Genomic DNA, 21744 nt, shown 5'->3' with positions numbered 1-21744 from the left:
TCCTAAGAGAATAAAAGGATTTCACTGTAGTCAATGCATAAGGGGTTCATATAAAGTGCTTTCTAGTAATTGGCTACAAAATCAAGGAAAAGTAATATTTTGAGATTGAAAAATCAACCCCTTCTATTTCTCTCTGTGTCTAAATTAGGGGCTGCTCTCAAAATGGACTCAACCAATACAGACCGAACTGTCTAAGAGAAGAGTTGAAATAAAATGTCAATCCTTTCAATTGCTTGGCATAACTTCATGAGACATGTAATACATCATAGAATAAGGAGTTTAATATTAAAAATGTATCAGTGTTTCCTATTATCCAAAAGAGAGAGATCTGTGTGTTCCTTATGGACTTCAAGAGTATTTCCTGTCTTTTTTTTACTTTTCATGTCCCCATTATTGAGAAACAGTTGAACAAGATTTACATCTCTACATGGGTAGCTTTTCCTCTTAATTTAGTCTAGGAGTTTCTGTGTTAGTAATTGATTTCTTGCAAGTTGAGTGAACTTTAGTCACCTAGAGGCTGATTACCTCTAAAGGAACTAATAGCATCCCCCTCTTGCTTTTGCAAAGCTGAAAAATACATCAAGGATAATGGAAATCACACTGAAGCAATATCATTATTGGAGAACTACCTTAGCAGCCAACTGGTTTTTCTTTCTCTGACAGTTTTCCTTAAAGGTATCACTTAAAGGAGGTGTGGGGGGTGGCTATTGAAATCATGCCTAAAATATTTAAAATCAACTCAAGGCCTTGTGGGTGCAGTGAGAAGGAAGGAGAGGGAGGGTTCTGGATGACTTGGTTAGTCAGAGACTATATCACAAAAATCTGGGTCCAAAGGGGAGATAAAAGAAAATGAAGTAGGATAAAGAAGAAGATAGTGTGATGATATTTGGACGGATATAAAACTGTCTTTGGTTCTGCCACTAACCTGGGACAACTTACATGTTGCTCTCAAGCTTGGTGTTCTTGTGTTTGGATTGAGAATATTATTGAGGCACTACCTTGGCAGCCAACTGGTTTTTCCTTCTCTGACAGTTTGGACTTCTTAGGAATCCAGCATAGTACCTGACACCTACTACATTCTCAAAATATATTAGCATCCTTCTATTTCTCTCTGTGTCTAAATTAGGGGCTGCTCTCAAAATTGGCCAAACATCAGGCTTACTGACCAGTTTAAATTTGGATCTGGCTGTAGGGTAACATGCACACATTTCTTTACTAGGCACGAGCATCAAATGAATGTCTAGTTAGTTCTCTCATGCAGTCTCCCCCAACCTTCATAGACACAGTGGTAGATGAACACAAATATGATTTTTTTCTGGAGATCAGAACCTGGATGTTTAATCTGTTTTTGGAACATTAAGTGGGTCCTTAGATCACAGCCACCTCAGCAGTGACTAGCAGTAAGTGATCACAGATTGTTCTTTGTGATGAAAACAATTTCCCTTATACCTTGAACATCATTATGAATTCATGAGGCTCTGTTATTATCTGCTTTGTGTCACTTTTGTGAATTTCCTCCTCTGCCTTCTCCATCCCTCAGAAAGGGTACAATTACGAATTCGCAAAACAATTGAGCTTCGAGTTTGAAGCATTTCACCCTTGGCAACTAGAATCTTTAATCATTATGCACATTGCAAGTAAAAAAAAAGCTAATACCTTATCTTGGTGAACAAGAGTCAGTACTTGCCATGTAGATGTCTCAAAGTACTGATAATATAGGTGAGAAACGAACTGTAATTTTAGTCTTTGATTGTAGAAAGACTTTGCATTATATTAGAGTGGTTTATGCAGTACAGTTTTGTTGACTTTTTAGTTGAGCTACTCAAGTCCAAAAACAATTGGAACCTCTTCTTCCTTAATGTATAATTTCTGAAAACAATAGTTTTAAAAAATGATCATTTTTATATCCTTGGTATAGATGAGTAAAGTGTGTATGCTTGTAAATGTACTTGTTAATTACTTTACATCTATTTATTTATCTCTATTAATGTGAAATGCTTTAATAATGTTTATATCCCACAGATTTTTTGATTTTTCAGTGAGATTTCTTAAAAGTGACCTTTTCCTTCTTAACTTTGATTATTTGTGACCATCTCTTAATGTATCATATCATGTAAATGTCTGACAATATTTCTATGTAGGAATGAAGTCACACATTGAACAAATCTCCAATACCTTAATTACTTCAACCAGTGAATGAAAGTATGTGCCCATTTAAACAAGCCATGTTGTTGATGTTGTTGTTGTTCAAAAATATTCATTAAGCACCTATTTTATACTCGTCATGTTATAGAACCACATGAACCAATATTCCACTGAAAAGATATGGCCCCTTCCTGCCATTAAGAAAATTTTAATCTACATGAGAGAAATGAACTAAACATATATATGTGAAGAATCTGAAGAACACACTGTTACCTTTACTTATCTGCCTTTTCTCATATTGCTCCCTCAATCTAGAAAATCTATTTACCTTTATTCTTTCACTCTTGTTGACATGATGTCCTAGAATGCAAGAGAAGCAATAAGGGAAATGTATATAATCATTGAGAAGAAATTGATTAAAGAGAGAGATCCTTTAAAGGATGTCCATGCTGGTTTAAAAATTCATATGAAAACAAAACACTGTGCTGCAAATTAGCCCATAATCAAATGTATAACCATGAGTTCAGAATGTTTCAGTATTTGAGCAAATATAAGTTGAAATGTATGATAAAAACTCAAAGGATAGTCTTGTCATAAAGGATGGAAGGGTGTCATAAATGAAATTCTGTGTAATCAGTGGAGCAGAAAAGATAAACTCAAGAAACCAATTTGGCTACATATAGAGTTCTTTGACAAACATGTGTACAATGATTGAAATATGTTAAAGTATGGAAAAAAAATAAAAATATCCAAGAATGTGAAAATAAGAGGTGGCACAAACAGCCTATTTTTGAGAGGTCTTGAGTAGCAGTTTATGGAGTTCTGTCTCAGGCTCTTCTCATTGAACGTCACCAAGAACTTGGAAGAGAATATTAGCTTTGTGCTTGACGTGCTTGCCCAAAATATCATACAATAAGGACTATCCTAAAAGCTCCTGACAGCTTCAAAAAAGGGTTAGATTTTGCCAAGGGAAATGCAAGTTCATCGATGTAGAGTTATGCACACATTTAAAGAACATCTGCCCCTGAATGAAATAGGGTATGAATTTACCAGCAATGCACATGGTGGTTGACGGTAAGTTCAGCATGACTCAGTAATGTGGTATGTCTGCATGGTGACTTAATTTGATGCTTGAATGCAGATCAAAGATTGTGATGGTGAACCACACTTGGAGTAGTGTGTTCCATTCCGGGAACCACATTTTAAGGGGAATGTTGACCAACTGGACTATGTCCCACATAGAGGAGTGAGAGTAGAATGAAAAGGGAATTGCAAACAGCCTTGCAGAAAAACACATATGAACAGGGTATTTAGCTTAGAGAAGAGGAGACACTCATAGAGATGTAATAATTGTCCTCAGATTCTGGAAGGGCTGATCTCTGGAAAAGTGATTATGATTGATCTCTGTGTCTAGGAGAAGAAAACCAGGACAGAATAGTTGGAACTAGTGTGGGGCAGGTTTTGGATGAATAATGAGATATAACATCTAAAATAGTCCAGATATGGAGTCAGTTTCATCAGGAGGTCTGTCTTGTTAATGATGTTTAAATGGAAAGCCCTGTCTCTAAGTTCTTCCAAGTCCTGCAGCCTACTTGGTGCCTCCCCTCCTTCCCAGGCTCTATCTGCTCTCTATTTACAGAGTCTTCCAAGACCTCCCCTTTCCACCCAACTTCTCTTCATCTGTTTTATTCCCCTTCTATCTTTTCCAGGAGCCTTATTTCTTCCCAAACCTTCTAAGCCCTCTCTGTTACCTAGTCCTTTAAAATACCCCAGCTACCATCCTGCATTCTCAGCCGGAAAAACTCAACCTTTCTCATGAAAGCACAAATCATGTGTCTACTCATGAAGTTAATTTAGCCCCTTCATCATTTGTATTTCCACAGCACTCTCTTCCTGCCATAGCAATGGCATTTACCGACTTATGTTGTAATGATCCATTTATATACATCTCCCTTATTAAAATATGAAGTTAGGAATCCTGACTTCATCATTGTGTTGTCCTCAGCTTTAAGGCAGTGCCTCAGAAAACATGCAGAACACATGAAGAAAGGTTGATGAATAGCTGGCAGAGGCATGGTAGAAAGGATTGGGGCATCAGATTGAACTTAGGACTGAGGAAACTCTGAGTTTCCCTTGAGCTTAATAATTCCATGTTTCTATGTAGCACTGCCTCTAAAGGTGATTTGCAAATGAGCAGCTCCAAAAACACTTAAAGGAATGGTAAACTTATTACACTAAGTAGCTAGTCACCCCAAAGTGATGATTTTGAACGGTCAGCACTCTTCTGTGATATTTGTATGTTGTTTTATGGTCGTAATTGATATTGTAAAGTAGGTAGAATGCAGGATTCCTTAGGGAAATGTTAATCAGAATGGTAGCTGCTGGGAGGTTTGCTTGATGAAATGATTCTGATAACATGATCTAGCAAGGGTAAAGAATTAGCCAGTACCTTGAAATTCTGACTGCTTGTGGTCCTTAGCCCAGGGAAGTACCAACCCCGAAGTGGGCATTTGAAATGTATAGTGGTTTGGGTTGTCATGGTGTCTTGGTCTGTTTTCTGTTACTGTTCAAAATACTTAAGATGGAATAATTTATAAAGGAAAGAGGTTGATTTAGTTCATGGTTCTGGAGGCTGGGAAGTCTAAGATGAGCAGCTGCATCTCACTGGCTTCTGGTGAGGGCTTTATGCTACCTCATAACACAGAAGAAGCAGAAGGGTACGTAGCAGGCACCTGCAAAAGACACCAAATAGGAGCGGCAGCCTCACTTTAACACAGCTCTCTCTTGCAATAATTAATTCAGTCTTAATAGAGGTCCCTGAATTTACTCTCAAGAGAAAGGCATAAACCTCTCTTAAGGACCCAATCTGCTCTCAAAGGCACTACCTTTCAACACCACCACACTGGAGTCCAAACCTCAACATGAGTTTTGGTGGGGACAAACCATAGTATATGGTGTCTGAGACTGCTTCTGATATTAGTAGGCAGGGACCAGGAGTGTGAACATACTTCAGTATGAGAAACAGTACAGCAACCAGGTAACTCTCATGCAAAACGACAATAACTCACCTCTCAAGAAACACTAAACTATTTAATAATACAGTAAATAGACATGGTAAAGCAGAGCAAATCCACTGTGGAAGAAACATCTTGTTTCCACCAATGATTAGTGTTCCCTTTCCATAATAGGGAGTTTTTGCTGTGAAGTGGCTGCTCAGACAGAGACTGAATCTCCCAGCATTCTTCATATTTAGATGTAGCCATGTGTCTGAGTTCTATCTGACCAATGATATGCAGGCAAAAGTATTTATGTACTTTTGTAAATGTAAAAAATGTAAGAAAAATGTTTATTAGGTCTCATATATCACTTGTTGACCTGGTGAATAAAAATCTTCTGTATAATTCTCCATTCTCTCTTCCCTTTATACTAGCTGGATGTCAATGTCCAAGGTAACCTAGGAAGTCACATGTTACAGTTGACAAAACTACCTTTAGCCTAGGTCCCTGAATGACTGCCTAAGCAGAGCATTGCACTTCTTCCTCCCATCTACTGACTGGACTTCACAGGAGCAAAAAGTAAACTTCCGTTGTGCGAAGCTAATGAAGTTTCAGGTTTATCCATTACAGCAGCTAGCATGAATATAACTAGTTCATACAGTTTTAAATAAATGCATCAGTTAGGCAAATTTCTACATATAAATAATATTGGAAATGTTAAAGCATTTCTGAGTTTTTCTTCTTCAGCCAAACCCATTTTATTTTATGCATGAACCAAAGCCATCTTCTTCCTCAGTCAAGTCAGAGCTCTTGGTATCTGTCATTGCTTTCCACATAAGTAAAGAGATTTGAGCTTCTTTCCTGGACAAGATTAGGGAAGCTTTTCTTTCTCAGGCTTTGTCTCTCTGGCATTCACGGAGGGGAGGGGGGCAGTCAGTGTGGAGCCAACTTCTCAGCCAGCCTTTTACTCTCCTCGGTTTGTTTTTGAAACGTTTTTCCCCTTTCTCCTTCCCCCATGGTGTGAGTTCGTGTGTGGCTGGTTTTCTTGGGCACAAGGCCCAGATGAGTTTCAGCTTTGTTTGTTGTTTGTACTGACTGTTCTGAGATCAGCCTCTGATACCCGGTGGGCAGTGTTCCCTGGAATAGGGAACCCTGGTTGCATTCCTTTAAGCCTGGTTTGGGAGATCGTGAGTGCAGGAACACCAGGCTTTTGCAAGGCTTTGTTCATAGACAAGAAAGCTGCAGTGTTTTGTATAGAATAAGAAATACATATATATGTGGTTTTGGAAACTCCATGTTCTGTTTTAAGCCAATAAAGAATTCCTAAAAGAGAACTGTCCCAGATTATGTTAGCCTACCATGCATACAAAAACCACACAACTGAAGAGTTTAATTAGTTGGGATTTGTTCATGTTCCTTATTAGTGAGAGAAGACATTTACAAACCTCCAAAGGGCAGAAGAAAATCTCACAAAAGACAGGGACCCACTGGGTTCTTAAAAGTCGGAGAAGCCATATCCAAGGAGTAGAAACAAATCAGAATTGAGCCAAGTCTTAAAAACTGCAACCCAATCCCAACCCAGCCCTTCATCTTATCTGCCCACTAGAGGAAGAGGGGTCCCATCTCTTTTCCTCTAGTGCTCCGATGAGAGATGTCATCTGCAGCCACCTGTGTTCAGTTGAAGATTAACTTCGCTAATCTCAATATTCATACCAGTTAATTCAGCCTGATGTCACCCATTCAGCCTGTCACTGGGGCTGGGTGACCTTGGGCAAGTTGATTAACTTTGCTGATTCTTGTTTTATCTGTTTAATTAGTATGATGGCAGAATGTACTCATTGGCTCACGTATGGAGAAAATTAAATGAAATAGGACATGAGACAGCAAAGCTTAGTAGTTAGGAAAATAGCCTCTGGAGAATGTTGGTCCTATTACTCACTGAGTAATTTTGGACAAGTCACTTAACCTCTGTTTCTATTTCTTTATCTGTAAAATGGAGCTAAGAATAGTATCTACCTCATAGGGTTGTTGTGGGAATTAAATGAGTTAAACCTTTAAAAACACTGGGCTTCTGGTAGGGAGTACATGTTCTATATGTGTTAGTTAAATAAATTGTAGTATTTAGCGCATAATGAATGCTCAAGAAGTGCTAGTTGCTATTGTCATCATTATTATAGTTAGATGATGGTCATCATGATCACCACCATCATTGTCATCTCATCATCTAATTATTCTCTTTCTGGACCCTGTTACATTTGACCCTATTTATCCTTCCCTTCTTCTCTAAACTCTATTCCCTTGGCTCCTGGATCACCATCCTTACTAGTTCTCCAGGCTGTTTTCTGCTCATTTCTCTCCCACCTTTTTCATGAGTGTCTCTTTTCTACAGTACCTGTAACATGCTACTGTCTCCTGAGGTTCTATTTTCAACCTATCACTCTTCTTATGCTGGAGTGATATCATTCAATCTGTTAAATAGTCTATAGTATTAAAGTTATCTCCCATCTGCTGGTAGAAGTTGCTCATTTCAGATGTCAAATCCACCTCATCAGTTCAGGCTTCCACTAATTCAGGTTACAGATGCTGCTATTTGGCTGGCAGCTGCATGTCTCCATCTGGTCATCCCAGATCATCCAAAAGGAAAGTTATCTTCTGCCTAAATAAATTCTTGTTCCTCCATTCTGTATCTCACTCGAGGGCACCTTCATCTCTCTGGTCACCCACTCTAGAAATGCAGAGGTCATTCTGGATTCTTTCTTTACCTTCATGCCTCACATCCAAGCCATCACTAATGCCTGCTGGTCTTACGGGGCAGTCTCATTTTTAACCATTTCACTTCTCAAACTTTTTTCACCGGACCAGATCAATGGAACTTCACCAAGAGGTCTTTTTTCCAAACCAGAACCTCTGCCCAGAGTGCGTGCCCTCACTACACGTAATGACTATTCTCCCTCTAACGTTCAGCCGTGATCCGTCCCAGAGGATGCCCTCCTCCCCATCACTCCTCTCCCTTTTCACCTGCAAGTTGGGCTCTATCCTGTGTTGGTTTTCCATGTCTGCTGTAACAAATTCCCACAAATTTAGTGTCTGAAAACAATACAAATTTATTACAGTTCTGCATGTCTGAAATCTAATATGGATCTGGGGCTAATGTCAGAGCATCAGCAGGGTTCGTTCCTCTCTGTAGACTTTGGACATGATCCTTGTCCTTAACCTTTTCCAGGCCCTAGAGGCCATCTGCATCCCATGTTCATGGTCCCCTTCCTGCATCTTCAAGTCCAGCAATGGCTGGTTGACTCCTTCTCACACTATATCAATCTGACCTATACTTCTGCTCTCCTCTTTCACTTTTAAAGACCCTTGTGTTTACTATGTGCCCGGCTGGAAAATCCAGGAGAATCTTCCAATCTTAAGGTCAGCTGGTTAGCAAACTAAATTCCTATATCCTATAATGAAGCATGTTCATAGTTTCTAGGAAGTAGGACTTGGATATCTTTGGAGAGGATGTCATTCTGCCTTGTCACAATGTCTCTCTGTGTTCCTATAACATTCTGTGCTTACCTCTATCATTCCACATTAGTAAATATTGTCATAAGCATTTGTATGTTGTCTCTCTGACTTAACTTTGACTGTCTTAAGGTCTTACTCATTTTTGAATCCCTGCCTTAAGAGTAAATAGAAGACTTTCTATACATGTTTTGAAATAATATAGGTAATTCAAATATCTAGTGATAACCTGGGACCCTTCTAGGGATCAGCACAGAAGGGGGATTAATCTATGCCCAGTAATTTGAGTTATGCATGTTAATGATTCCATTTCTATGAGCATTTGTCATCCAATGTGATGGTAGTAATGTAAGTTGCACTGGTCTTCCTGCTCTAGTCGATAATAAAATTATATATTGTAATAAAGTTACATATTGTATATCACATATCAGACATTTTTCTTGGTACCTTCATGCGTTAATTCATTTAGTCTTTACAACAGTCTTCTGCTGTAAGAATAATTAGTATTGCCCATTTTATGAATATGGAAACTGTGGCATCGGGGATTAAATAACTTGCCTAGTGTCAGCCGGCTTAGTATACAGTAATTCTGAGTTAACTAGTCTACTTTGCCAACCCAAACAATCCCTTCTGTGACCAGTCTGCTTAAATGAGAGGCCACTATAGTTAATTTGAAATTTTGTTTATTTCTCATGAAACCTAATAGCCTTTAGCCTCATGGGTTTAAGAAGAGAACTGAGTGAATTAGCTGACTCCATCTGAGATTTTTCAGCCAGCCAACCTCTAACACACACAGGCTATGGGCCTCAAGTGTAAAAATGAGCCATGTATTATCTTTCAAAGCCACCTTGGTCTTTGGGAAAATCCTTGGTCCTAACCGTGAGTCCACGGATGATCATTTTGTCAGTTTGATGAGAGTCAGTCCTAGGGGAAGGCCAGTGTGCCAGGGAGGAAAGATGGAGGGATGAAGCACATTAAATCTGCAGTTGCTTACAGCATCTGCCTTTGATGCTGTCTCTGGGGGACACACTGATCGCCTCCTCCCGGTCAACAAATTCTGTGTCTTCTCAGCAGTTCTGAAGGGGGAAGAGCCCTTTAAGGCATTTTGTACTGACAAGCTTATTTCTCTTAGAGCTCTAGAATGTAATAGAAGCCATCAAAGGCAAGGGATATCAGGAGGTTGTTTTGCACAATGGTAACAGAATTCCTAAGTTTTCAGAAGACTCCCGTGCTCATATCAGCAGTTCAATTAATGGCAGGGTAAACTAATAATATGTATTTCCCATTTGGGGCATTGTTTTTTTTTTTTAAAAAAAGGTTGATTCTGTTTTATTGCAAACAACTTTGTTTAGAAAGCCAATGATATTTTTCACTGAATTCAAAGCTCTTGCTAAACTGTAACCTGAATGGTTTGTAATCTAAGGAAGAAAGAAGGAAAGTGTGAACAACATTAAATGGATACCGTCATCCCAGTATACCTTCAAGAACCCTGCGGTGAAAAGGGAAACTGCTTTTTCTCCACTCAGTAGACATGATGGGCAAGATCTACTATTTTATTTTTTTATATAAGGCGAAGGCTAAGACTCAATCTCCAGCAAAACCTTGAACAATGCCACATGAATTCAGTGAATTTGGTCTTTCTCTGTTTTCTGTTGTTGGATCTTCAAGTAGACTGAGAAAGGTATTGAATAGCTTTTTTATGATTAACTTAATCTTAATTACTTCGAAGCCAAAATTACGTATTGCTTTATTTTCAGTACAATTTTATGCAAATATCTTTACTTTTAAAATATCAGATGCTAACATTAATTTTTAGAAAGTTTAAACAATATAAAAACATATAATTATGGTAGTAACTGGCATTTTTCCTAAACTCTTACCCATCAGAATCCTGCTAATAATATGGGAATATATTTTTTCAGATGGTTTTTCCTTCTGTGTGGGTGTGTACACACTTTTTTCCTTTTTCAAAACTGAAATCACTGGGAACATACTTGTCTGTAATTATATTCAGTGAAGAATTTTTATTCTTTGAAGACATACTGCCCTTTTTTTTTTATCCTTAGTGCTATAGACTGAATGTGTGCCCAAAAATTCATATGTAAAAACATTCCCAAAATGATAGTATTTGGAGGTGAGGCCTTTGGGGGGTACTTATGTCACACAGATAAAGCTCTCAGAAATAGTATTAGCACCCTTACAAAACAGGCTCTGTGAACCAGGAAATGGGCCCTTCTCAGACACGAAATCTGCCAATGCCTTGATCTCAGACTGCCCAGAAAACTGTGAGAAATAAATTTCTGTTGTCGGTAAGTTACCCAGTTTATGGCATTTTTTTATAACAGCCCAAATGGACTAAGAGTAATAGCTCTGTATTCTGTGGTTACAGTACAGGCCACTCAGTTTATATTCCATTTTCTACTACTTGAAGGAAAAACAAAAGACCAATTGCTTAATTATTTTCATGGAATGAGTTCATAAAAGTTACCATTTTTAGGTACAAGAATATTTGTATTTTAGATGTTGATAAATACATACATAATTGCCCTCTAAAAATATTTGTATAAATTGATAGCAAGTTTCCCACTTCCTCACTGTTTCCCTTTGCTACTATAAAAAAAAAACCCACAAATTTGGCAAGTTAAACCACACACATTTTTGTTGTCATTGTTTTGAGACAGGGTCTTACTCTGTCGCCCAGGCTGCAGTGCAGTGGTACAATCTCAGCTCACTGCAACCTCCACCTCCCAGGCTCAAGCAACCCTCCTACTTCAGCCTCCCAAGTAGCTGGGACTACAGGCATGCACCCCCATGCCTGGCTAATTTTTGTATTTTTGTAGACACAGGGTTTCTCCTTGTTGCCCAGACTGGTCTTGAACTCCTGGGCTCAAGTGATCTACAGGCCTCCACCTCCCAAAGTGCTAGAGTTACAGCCATGAACCACATGTCTGGCCAACAAGATTTTTTTGTTTGTTTTTTGAGATGGAGTCTCCCTGTGTCACCCAGGCTGGAGTGCAGTAGCATGATCTCCGCTCACTGCAAGCTCCGCCTCCCAGGTTCACACCATTCTCCTGCCTCAGCCTCCCGGGTAGCTGGGACTACAGGTGCCCGCCACCACGCCCGGCTAATTTTTTGTTTGTTTGTTTGTATTTTTAGTAGAGACGGTGTTTCACCATGTCAGCCAGGACGGTCTCGATCTCCTGACCTGTTGATCCTCCTGCCTCGACCTCCCAAAGTGCTGGGATGACTGGCGTGAGCCACCGCGCCCGGCCCAAATATGTCTTACAATTAAATCTTACAATTCTGAAGGCCGGAAAACCAAAACGGGCTTCATTGGCTAAAATGAAGGTGTCAGCAGGGCTGGGTTCCCTTTGAAAGCTCTAGGGGAGAATTCATTTCCTTGCTTTGCTTGGTACAAGCTCTAGAAGCCACCCACATTCATTGGCTGATGGCCCCATTCCTTCACCTCAAAGCCGGCAACTTTCAACCTGGTGATTGATCCTTACGCAGTCATTTCTATAGTACTCCTTCTCATTCCTCTTCCAGCTTTAAGGACCCTTGTGATCACATTGGATCCATTTGCATACTCCAGGATCAATTCACTCTTAAGGTCAACTGATTATAACTGTATCTACAACCTAATTGTTAAATATCATGTAACCTAACATATTCACAGATCCTGGGTGTTAGGACATAGATATCTTTGGGGGCTAATATTCTGCCTAACACAACATTAGGCTTTTAGGGGCTAATATTTTGCCTAATACAACAATAGGGGTTCTAGCCCCTTGGAATCTAAAATGAAAATTTTTTCTATCACTTAAATTTAAAATTATGATTATACTGTGCAGGCATCCTTTCTAGAATGTTTTTCTGTCCTTTTTCAATGATTGAATTTTTCACACCTTTTCCCCTTATCTTTGTTGACCTCTTAATTACTGGAGTTTTTAATATATTAAGAATATTATATGTATGTTGCAAATATTTTTTCTTAATTTTACATTTTTTAAAACTTATGGTCTCTGTACAGAAGTTTAAAATTTTTATGTCCACATTCCTCGGTCCTTTTTATCAGGCTTTGTTGTCATATCTTTGAACTTAAACCATCACGGCTATGGATTCAACTACGTCCCTGCAAAATTCCTATGTTGAAACCCTGACACCCAAGTGACTGAATTGGAAATATGGACTTTAAGAAGGTGATTAAGGTTGAGTAAGGTCATAAGGCTGGAGCCTTATCTGATAGAACTGGTGTCCTTTTAAAAGAGACAGAGACACCAGAACTTGCTTTCTCTCCCCACCATCTGAGGAAACAGTGAGCAGGCAGCCCTCTGCAAGGCAGGAAAAGAGCCTCACCAGAATCTGACCATGCCGGTCCCCGATTGCAGAATTCTAGCCTCCTGAAGTATGAGAAATACATTTCTATTGTCTAAGCCCCTAGGCTATGCTATTTTGATGTGGCAGCCCAAGCCGACTAACACAATCACCAGCTTAGAAATACTGAGCAACCACAAAGCTGCCTATAGTTCAATTTTTCCCCCTTCCTAAATGCTCTGTGATTCTGACCCCTTCCCTGCAGCTCTTTAGGCATAAATATGTAAGGAAACTTCCCACGGGTGATATGATACCATAGAGGCCTTAGCTAGCTACAGCAGATTGTGCTGAGTGTTCTACAGTGAGATATTCTGAAGGTAGAAGACTAAGCAGACTTTGCTTCAGTGTTTACTAAGCACCTTCATTTTAACCAGACTTTATTTAGAGAGTATATCATTTTGAGCAGCTAGTATACAAGGCATCGTAAGGAAATGGTGGGAACACAGCAGACAGTGGAAAGCCTTTAAATGTTAAAGCAGTGAAGGCCTCTCTTAGAGGCCAAATAGTGCCCCCAGCTCCACTCTGGCCTTTCGCATCCCCTGTCTTCCACCTCACATTACCACTGTCTATTCCTTATCCAGATGTCCTAAAGTCTCTACATTTTAGTCTTTCCCGAGTTTAAACTGTTTTCCTAACTCTGCCACTTACTTCTTTGATCTGTCTTTATCACCTTTTGTTCAGTGTCCTCTTGTTTTTAGAATAACTTTCTGGCTTGAGAGTGGTGTTTGGAGGCTGGAATCCTACAGAGCCTTCTCTTCCCCATGCTTGAGTGAGGTTATTTTTTATCTGCAGCAAATGTGACAAATATTTTTAGTGTTTGGATATTATTCTGAAATAGAGTCATTTAAGTTACTCAAATTTGGGAGCTATCTGGAAGTTCATTTTGTGTGACTGGAGGGCTATAATTTATGGTTACTCCAGTATTTGGTTAAATAGATAGTAAAAATCACAACGTTATATATGATAATGTCACAGAATTAAGTACTTTTATTTTCCACTGTTTCTGGGTTGAGCTACTCAAGAATGAGCATAGAAATCTAATATGGAAAATTGGCAAATGTGTACGCATAATGTTGAAACTATATTCTTAATTGGGATAATCTCTCAAGGTTTTTTCAAATGCTAGGAGGAGAGTTATATATTTCTTAAGTCATCAGTGGTTACAATGTCAAATTTCTTGGAACATAGTAGAGATTTGTATATAAAATTTGATAAAATTTGATAATCTTCCCAAACAAAAAATGTGTTTGAGGTCACAGTCTAACATGAATGACATCAGCCTTCCTCTTTTGAACTTTTAACAGCTCTCAGCAGTGGATTTCTCCATCTCTGTTAGAGAGCATTTGGTGACTGCCATTGATATGTTTTTTCTTTTTTTAGGACCAGGTAGATCCACCATTGAAGGGCTGGCTCATTATTTGATGTAGAAGAAATGAATGTTAATGTTGGACCTATTCAAGTGTGGCTAAATGCACATCATATCTGTAATCTATTTTGTGTTCATAGAACTTCTGATTCACAGCCCCCCAGAAAATAGAAAAAAAAAAAAAAAGTCAGGATGCCATGTGGTCTACAAAAGTGAATCTATGTTTTTCATGTTATTTTCTCCAACCCAGATTTTAGATATGGTATATTTTGACCCTGGTCCCCACCAGAGTTTAGCGTTTGATACATTCCATTGTTATCATGGAGAATTCAAGGAATGGAAGAGTTAATTAATTTTAGCCCCTCTTTTACTCTGTTCCACTCACTCTGCCTTCTTTGTTATACAAACATTCCTGGGAGGCTCCTGCCTCAGCACCTTTGCACTGGTTGTTCCCTTAGTCTGAGATCCTCTTTTACCCATGGTTCATTTTCTCATTTCATTTTGGTCTCTCTCAAACATTATCTCATTATGGAAACCTTGCCTGACAACCCTAACATGTCAGTCCCTCTGCGCTGCTTAAGATCTTTCTCTCCTCTTACCTGCTTTTTCTTCTTCCCCAGTATGATTTGGTATCAAAATATTTGTGCAATTTGCAATTCTGTGTTTACAGCCTGTCAAACCACACCCAACACAATCACCTGTTAGAGCAGAGATGTATCCATTTGTATTTCCAGAAACTCAAATAGTATCTAGCACAGGATATGCGCTCAATAAAGATTTGAGCAATAAATGGAGAAAGTATAAATATTATCTTCCAGTAGTATATAAAGAATGTTGAATACCCAAAGTGATTATGATCTTATCTTCTACCCTCCAATAAACTGTCAAACCAATACGGCACAGTGCAGTGGAATATAATTTTTCAAGTATGTGCCAAAATATGTCTCAACTTTGGGCTGTCAAATAATAGCAAACAAATAGTCATATTGCTGGCTTATTTTAGAAGTCCATTGAATAGTCATAGAAATAAGTCGATGAATCTTCTTAAATATTCTGAAATGAAAGATCATGAACAATAACCTATTTATTATTCTTTAATGTGTAATTATATGTTATATAAATATATACGTTATATAAATTATATGTTATATAAATATATAATTATATAATTAAATAATAAATAATTATTTATTATTCATAAAGCTCATCAATGGATCATTCAGCACCATCCATCATTGAGAGGTGAGATTGTGTGACAGCTGAGAACAAAAATTCTGGAGTCCAACTGCCTGGGTTCAAATCCCACTTTTTCCACTTACTAGCTGCATGACCTTGGGCAAGTTACTTTAGCTTGTTTATACCTCAGTTTCCTTGGCTGTTCAATGTGGATACTAACAAGATGAGCTGCTTCTTCACAGAATAAGTGTGAAGATCCAGTAAGTTAATATATGTGTACTACTTTGCTCAGTACCTAGAAAATAGCTAGTCTTCGATCATGCTAGATAAAATGGCAGTAGTAATTATAAATAATACAAATAGCAACAATAATAGTAAACTCACTTAACAGCTACTTTTAAGGGCTTTATGACTTTGCTGTTATATCCTAAAATATATTTTTTAACAAAATGTGTATATACTCATTTTATGCTAAAAATGTCATGTTTAAGTGACCAAAGAACTTAAATAGAAATGTATCTAAAGAAGACATACAAAGGGTCATTAAGCACATGAAAAGATGTTCAGCATCACTAATAATTAGGGAAAGGCAAAATAGAACCACAGTGAGATACCACCACATACCATTTAGTATGGCTATTATTTGGGGGGAAAAAAAAATCGTGTTGGCAAGGTTGTGGATACATTGGAACCTTGGGTCTAGCTGGTGGAAACAGAAAATGTGGCATCTTCTATGAGAACAGTATGGCAGTTCCTCAAAATACTAAAAATAGAATCACATATCATCCATTAATTTCACTTATGAGTGTTAACTAGGGACTCAAACAGATATTTTTACACCAATGTTCATAGCAACTGAATAGCTAAAAGTTGGAGTAACCCAAATCTCCACTGGTGCATGAACAGATAAACCAAATGTGGTCTGTACGTACAACAGGGTATTATTTCGCTTTAAAAAGGAATGAAATTCAGCAACATACTATAGTATGGTTGAACCTTAAGGACATTAAGTGAAATTAAGCCAGACACAAAAAGACAAGTACTATGTAATTCCACTTACAGGAGGTATCTAAAGTAGTCAAATTCATAGAGACCTGTACACCTAAAATTTTTTTAAATGGTAAAAATGTTATGCATATTTTACCACAATAAAAAAAGATATATATATTTTTAAAACCTGTCACATTTGAAGCAAATGGAATGTGTACATATTTGTTTAAATTCACAATAGACCTAAAAAAGAAGGTTTATATGCAAAACTTAATGGGGAAAGAATAGGCCGTGTTATCCCAGCCTATCACTGATCATTAATACCTGGGTAATATTAATTGTTTACAAAACACACATATTACCTTATGATGTTCTCACAGCATCCCTTGAAGTAGTGCTATTTTTATCCCTTTAGTGCTGATGAGGAGAATGGATCTCAGAAAAATTAAGTGGTGTGGTGTTCAGGGTTGTAATAGGTTGGTGCAAAGGTAATTGCAGTTTCTGCCATTAAAAGCAATGGGCATTAAAAGTAATGGCAAAAACCGCAATTACTTTTGCCCCAATCTAATATTACCGGTAAGTTTGGTGTCAGGGCTTAAGCCCCCAGTCTTCAGGCATTTATTCCTCTGTTCTGTCCTTGAAGTCATACCATCCCTTGACCAGATCTTCTTTTACTCCATGAATACATCACTCATTCCAGCTTCCAGTGAAATACAAATGATATTCATTGGCATCAGCATGGGCAAAGAGAACATAAGTCTCTTGTCACCTCTAACTTTAGCAGCAGAGATATTACACCCACTAATTATGATCGAATATGGCTTTGATTTTTCTCCCCTCAATTTTTATTAGTATAAATCAGGAACTACTATCAAGTATTTAAAAATGAGATAAAATTGTAAGATAGGGGTGGCTGCAGGCTTGCATGTGCACGGGCATGCTATGGTTTTTCATACAAATAATGTGCTAACCAAAAATAACTAACTTTTGAAATGCCATGTAGGATAAGCATATCAATGTCTCAAGAATCTCATCTCAATGCAAAGCCTACACAAGAGTATTTGTTTCTTGAGCTGAAAGAAGTGACCAGAAAGTTCAGTCACCTTCTTTGCCCAAAGGCATCTACATTAGGAAAATGAGGTGCTTTCTGTGTTTCTGGGAGAATGAGTTGATATTGGCATACAACTACCTTTCTTTTGGAAGAGGTTCCTTGGAAAGGTGGTCATTAGATGAAATGATAGCTCCATCTTTCCTGCAATATGACTCTTGTAAGCATCTGAGAGGAAGATTATGAGATACTTGCTATTCCCAAAACTCATTCTCATCAGAAACTTGAATATTCCAAGGTAAGAATGTTCTTATTCAGTAATCTTGTTTATAAAAGAAAACCAAATACACTAAAGCACTTTAAAAAAAATCAATGCTATCTGTACCTTTATTGTCAAAAACCATTTTCTAGCAAGGTTTTTTAAAATGTCCAATCTTGCTGAATAAGCTAAAGACATGTATAGAGTAAGTAGGCAACAGCACAGTTTAAAATTAAAATACTTATCTTTGTCCTTTACAAATTCTTTGTCTCCTGCCTGGTTGGGAGAGTTCTGAGAACTTCCTTGCATTGTCTGATAAAGTGGTCAGTAACCACATGTGGTTATTTAAGTTCAAAGATAAAATAATTAAAATGAAATAAAATTTAAAATTTATTTTCTTAGTCATGCTTGGAATATTGAGTACTCAGCAGCCATGTGCTACTGGTAACCATATTAGAAAGTATAGCTATAAAACATTTTCATTTATAGCAGAAAATTCTATGGACAGTGTAACATCTTTAAAAGCTGAATATGCTTTCTTTAAAAACTTGCTCATCTCCAATCGTGTCCTGTGCTGGCCATATGGCACCGATGTGAGGGAACCTACTTTTACATCAACAAAGCCATCGGCTGGTTAGGGCTGATAGATATGCCATGATCTCCTTTGGACAACATTAAGGTGACTTTAGAATTCACCGGTGTCTGCCTGCCAAACAAAGTCTTGTGATCAAGATAATATTGCTGATTTGATCTCCGCCTCCTCTATAACAGAGGCCTCTGGATGGACCCGGACATGGTAGTCATCTGAGGCAGGTGATGTCCTGCCTTTGAAAGCTGGGTATGTTCCTACATCACTCCGGTATCCCCTTAGGCAGTAATTCTCAACTACGTATTAGAATAACCTGGAGAGCTTTTAAAAATACAGTGTTCTGGGTCCTATCTCCATAAATTCCTTATTAATTGCTCTGGTGTGTGGCCAGAGCAATGTCTTGAGATAGTCTGAAGTTCAGCCAGGGTTGAGAACTACTGCCCTAAGGCCTGTTCTCAGCACCTTAAGTAGTTTTATTGCAAGGCTTCTGTGTCCCTGGGTCAGCCACAGGTATCAAGTCACATAAGAGGACTGAACAGTGATACAGGAGACTCCGGTTTGATTTCCAGCCCTCTTGCTGACTAGTTGTGTAACTTTGGATACGTTAGTCCCACCTGAGCCTCAGTATCTTCCCCTATTAAACTACAGGGTCGCTCATTACACACCTCCAAATTCTATCAGTTTATGAAATACCCATTCCTATTTAAGCCAACAGAACTGTTCATATCAAACTGTGGAGAGAACTTTTGTTTTTCTGTTCACATCCCAACTCATTCATTTGCATTTTACATTTCCCATAAGCTGATGCTCTGCAAGCACATAGATAGCCCTGAGTCTACCCAAATAGCCCCAAGCTTCCTCAATGTATTGGGGGAACAGGATGACAAATTCTAAACACTGAGTTTAGAATCCAGCAGAATATTTAGCCACTTCCATGTGGATCCACATGTCCTATTAAGTGCAGAATCATTGCTGATATTTCTGTGTCTAACAAAGGACTCGAACTGGCCTCGGCTATTGTGCATGAGAAGCTCATGCTTTCTTTTACATCCCAAGTCTTTTGAGCTGCTCACTTAATCATTATATTGCCTACTTCAGAATGTTTCCAAGTAACCTTTAAAATCCTCACCTAATGGAAACTAAGGTGAAAGTTATATTTATCATGACATTCTAATCTGGTTATGACTTGAGTTTCTTCCCTTTTGCGTTTTCCCAAAGCAGGCTGGCTTTCTCAGAGGCTGCCTAATATGTCTCCGAATGGGCCCATACTTCAAGGTGCTGTTAGAAGTGACATCTCCCTGCTCAGCTCGTCAGATACAGTGATAGGATAGCACCTTTCAAGGTGACAGTGTTTGTGACAGTGGGCAGAGAGGAAAGTCTGCTCACTGGCAAAGATAAGGAATGTGATATCATTTGGTCTGCATGTTTCATCACCGAAACTGCTTATGGTTTCAAATTGCCCATGAATCAACCTGTAAGTGCCTTAGAATAGGAAAGCAGTTGCTAGCTGGCACTTGACTTCACTGTGACAGATAGTTCACCTCCTCAGTGTCTGCCAGTCTTCTCTTATAACCCACCACCTAGCGTCGAGGCATCCTGCTTTTAGCAACATCCTTTTTCAGGCACCTCCAGGTGATGGGTGCAGGCCCCAAGCTTGGTGTTCAGACCTCATAGCCCATTCGCTGTGACTCCTACTGGCCTGCGACCCCTGCACTGTGCACTGTATGTGCCCTAACTATTGCTGCATGCAGCAGCCTGTCCCCAACCTGGGATGGTTCTCACTCTCAGCTTGGCTTATGGCCTGGAAGTCCTCCTAGCCCACAGCTGCCTAGTAGACGTGTCCCCTGAGACACATATATAATTTAAAGCCTTTTGATCACCACGTTAAGAAAAAGTAAAAAGAAACCAGTGAAATTAATTTCAACAATATATTTCATGTAACCCAACATATTTAAAATATGATTTAAACACAAAGCCTACATGAAAATTAACTAGTATACGTTTTGTTTTTCATACTAAGTCTTCAAAGTCCAGTGTGTATTTATACTTATAACACCTCTCCATCTGAATGGGACCGTTCAAGTGCTCAGGAGCCACACGTGACTAATGGCCACAGGCTGCCATACAGCATGACGCTCTTCCAGTTCCTTCACAAGCACCTCACACGCTTATCCCGATTCAGCCTGAAGACTCAGATCAGGTGTCGCCTTTATGAAGCTGCCAGTGTATACAGGGTGATTAGGAAGGCCTCTCCTACTCGGAACGGCTGAGTAAAAAGGTGGGAAAACTAGTAGAAATTTCTGGAGCCTGGCTCCCTGGAAAGGGGACCTAAGACACATCTCGTGTGTATTTGCTGTAATATTGTTGTGAAACAACCTCCAAATCTCAGTGGTTTATAATAACAAACTATTTTTTGTAGGTCAGCCTGGCTCTGCAGGGCTTTGGAGGGCTTAGTGGGAATCAGCTGGACTTGGCTTTCTTCCGCGTGTCCCCTTATTCTGGGACCAGCAGCTGCCTCTTTATATAGTCTTTTCATTATAGTGGCAAAAATACAGGAAGGGGAGAGGAAATACATAAGGCATCTTAGGGCTCAGGGTCAAGACTGGCAGACTGACATTTCTACCCATGTTCCTTGATCAAACGAAGTCACATCACCAAGCTCAACAGCAATGGGGTAGGGAAATATCCTTGCCCACAGTGGAGGGAAGGAACTAGTGTGAGCCTGTAATCAACTCTTTGTACCATGTAAGGATACTTAGCTGATCAGCATTTGCTTGGAAGCTCAAAAATACTGATTTTTAAAAAATAAGATCTATGGCTTCTCTTGGCCCCATGCTCTTATATGCTGCTCCATCGTGCTATCAGAGTTCACTGTACATAGTCTCAGTCATAGTGGTGACCACGTCGTACCCACAGAGTCTCCGTGAGCACCTCTTAACCCAAGTCTGGCTAGGCACGGTGGCTCATGTCTTTAATCTCAACACTTGGGAGGCCAAGGCAGAAGGATTGCTTGAGTGAGCCCAGGAGTTCAAGACCAGCCTGGGCACATGGCAAAAGGTACAAAAATTAGCCAGGTGTAGTGGTGTGTGCCTGTAGTCCCAGCTACTCGGGAGGCTGAGGTGGGAGGATCAACTGAACCTGGGAGGTGGAAGCTGCAATGAGCCGTGATTGGGCCACTGCACTCCAGCCTGGGTGACAGAGCGAGACCTGGTCTCAAAAAACAAAACAAACTCAGTCTGTATTTTTAGCACCTGGCTTTCCTGCCTGCACCAGCCAGAAGCTACCCCTTTGTAC

The 21744-nt window shown here is 39.1% G+C and overlaps 1 protein-coding gene and 1 pseudogene across 1 annotated transcript in view; both read left to right on the top strand.

Moving 5' to 3' along the window:
- The window catches only part of RARB (retinoic acid receptor beta), a 772903-nt gene that overhangs the window by 424149 nt on the left and 327010 nt on the right, over positions 1 to 21744 (top strand). The window lies entirely within an intron of this gene.
- Positions 20580 to 21744, top strand: part of LOC106997137 (cofilin-1 pseudogene) — a 50643-nt pseudogene continuing 49478 nt past the window's right edge.

The sequence above is a fragment of the Macaca mulatta genome, chromosome 2, assembly GCF_049350105.2.
Source record: "Macaca mulatta isolate MMU2019108-1 chromosome 2, T2T-MMU8v2.0, whole genome shotgun sequence".
Classification (NCBI taxonomy): Eukaryota; Metazoa; Chordata; class Mammalia; order Primates; family Cercopithecidae; genus Macaca; species Macaca mulatta.
The sequence above is the reverse complement of the archived record's forward strand: the minus strand, read 5'-3'. Positions and strand labels throughout refer to the sequence as shown.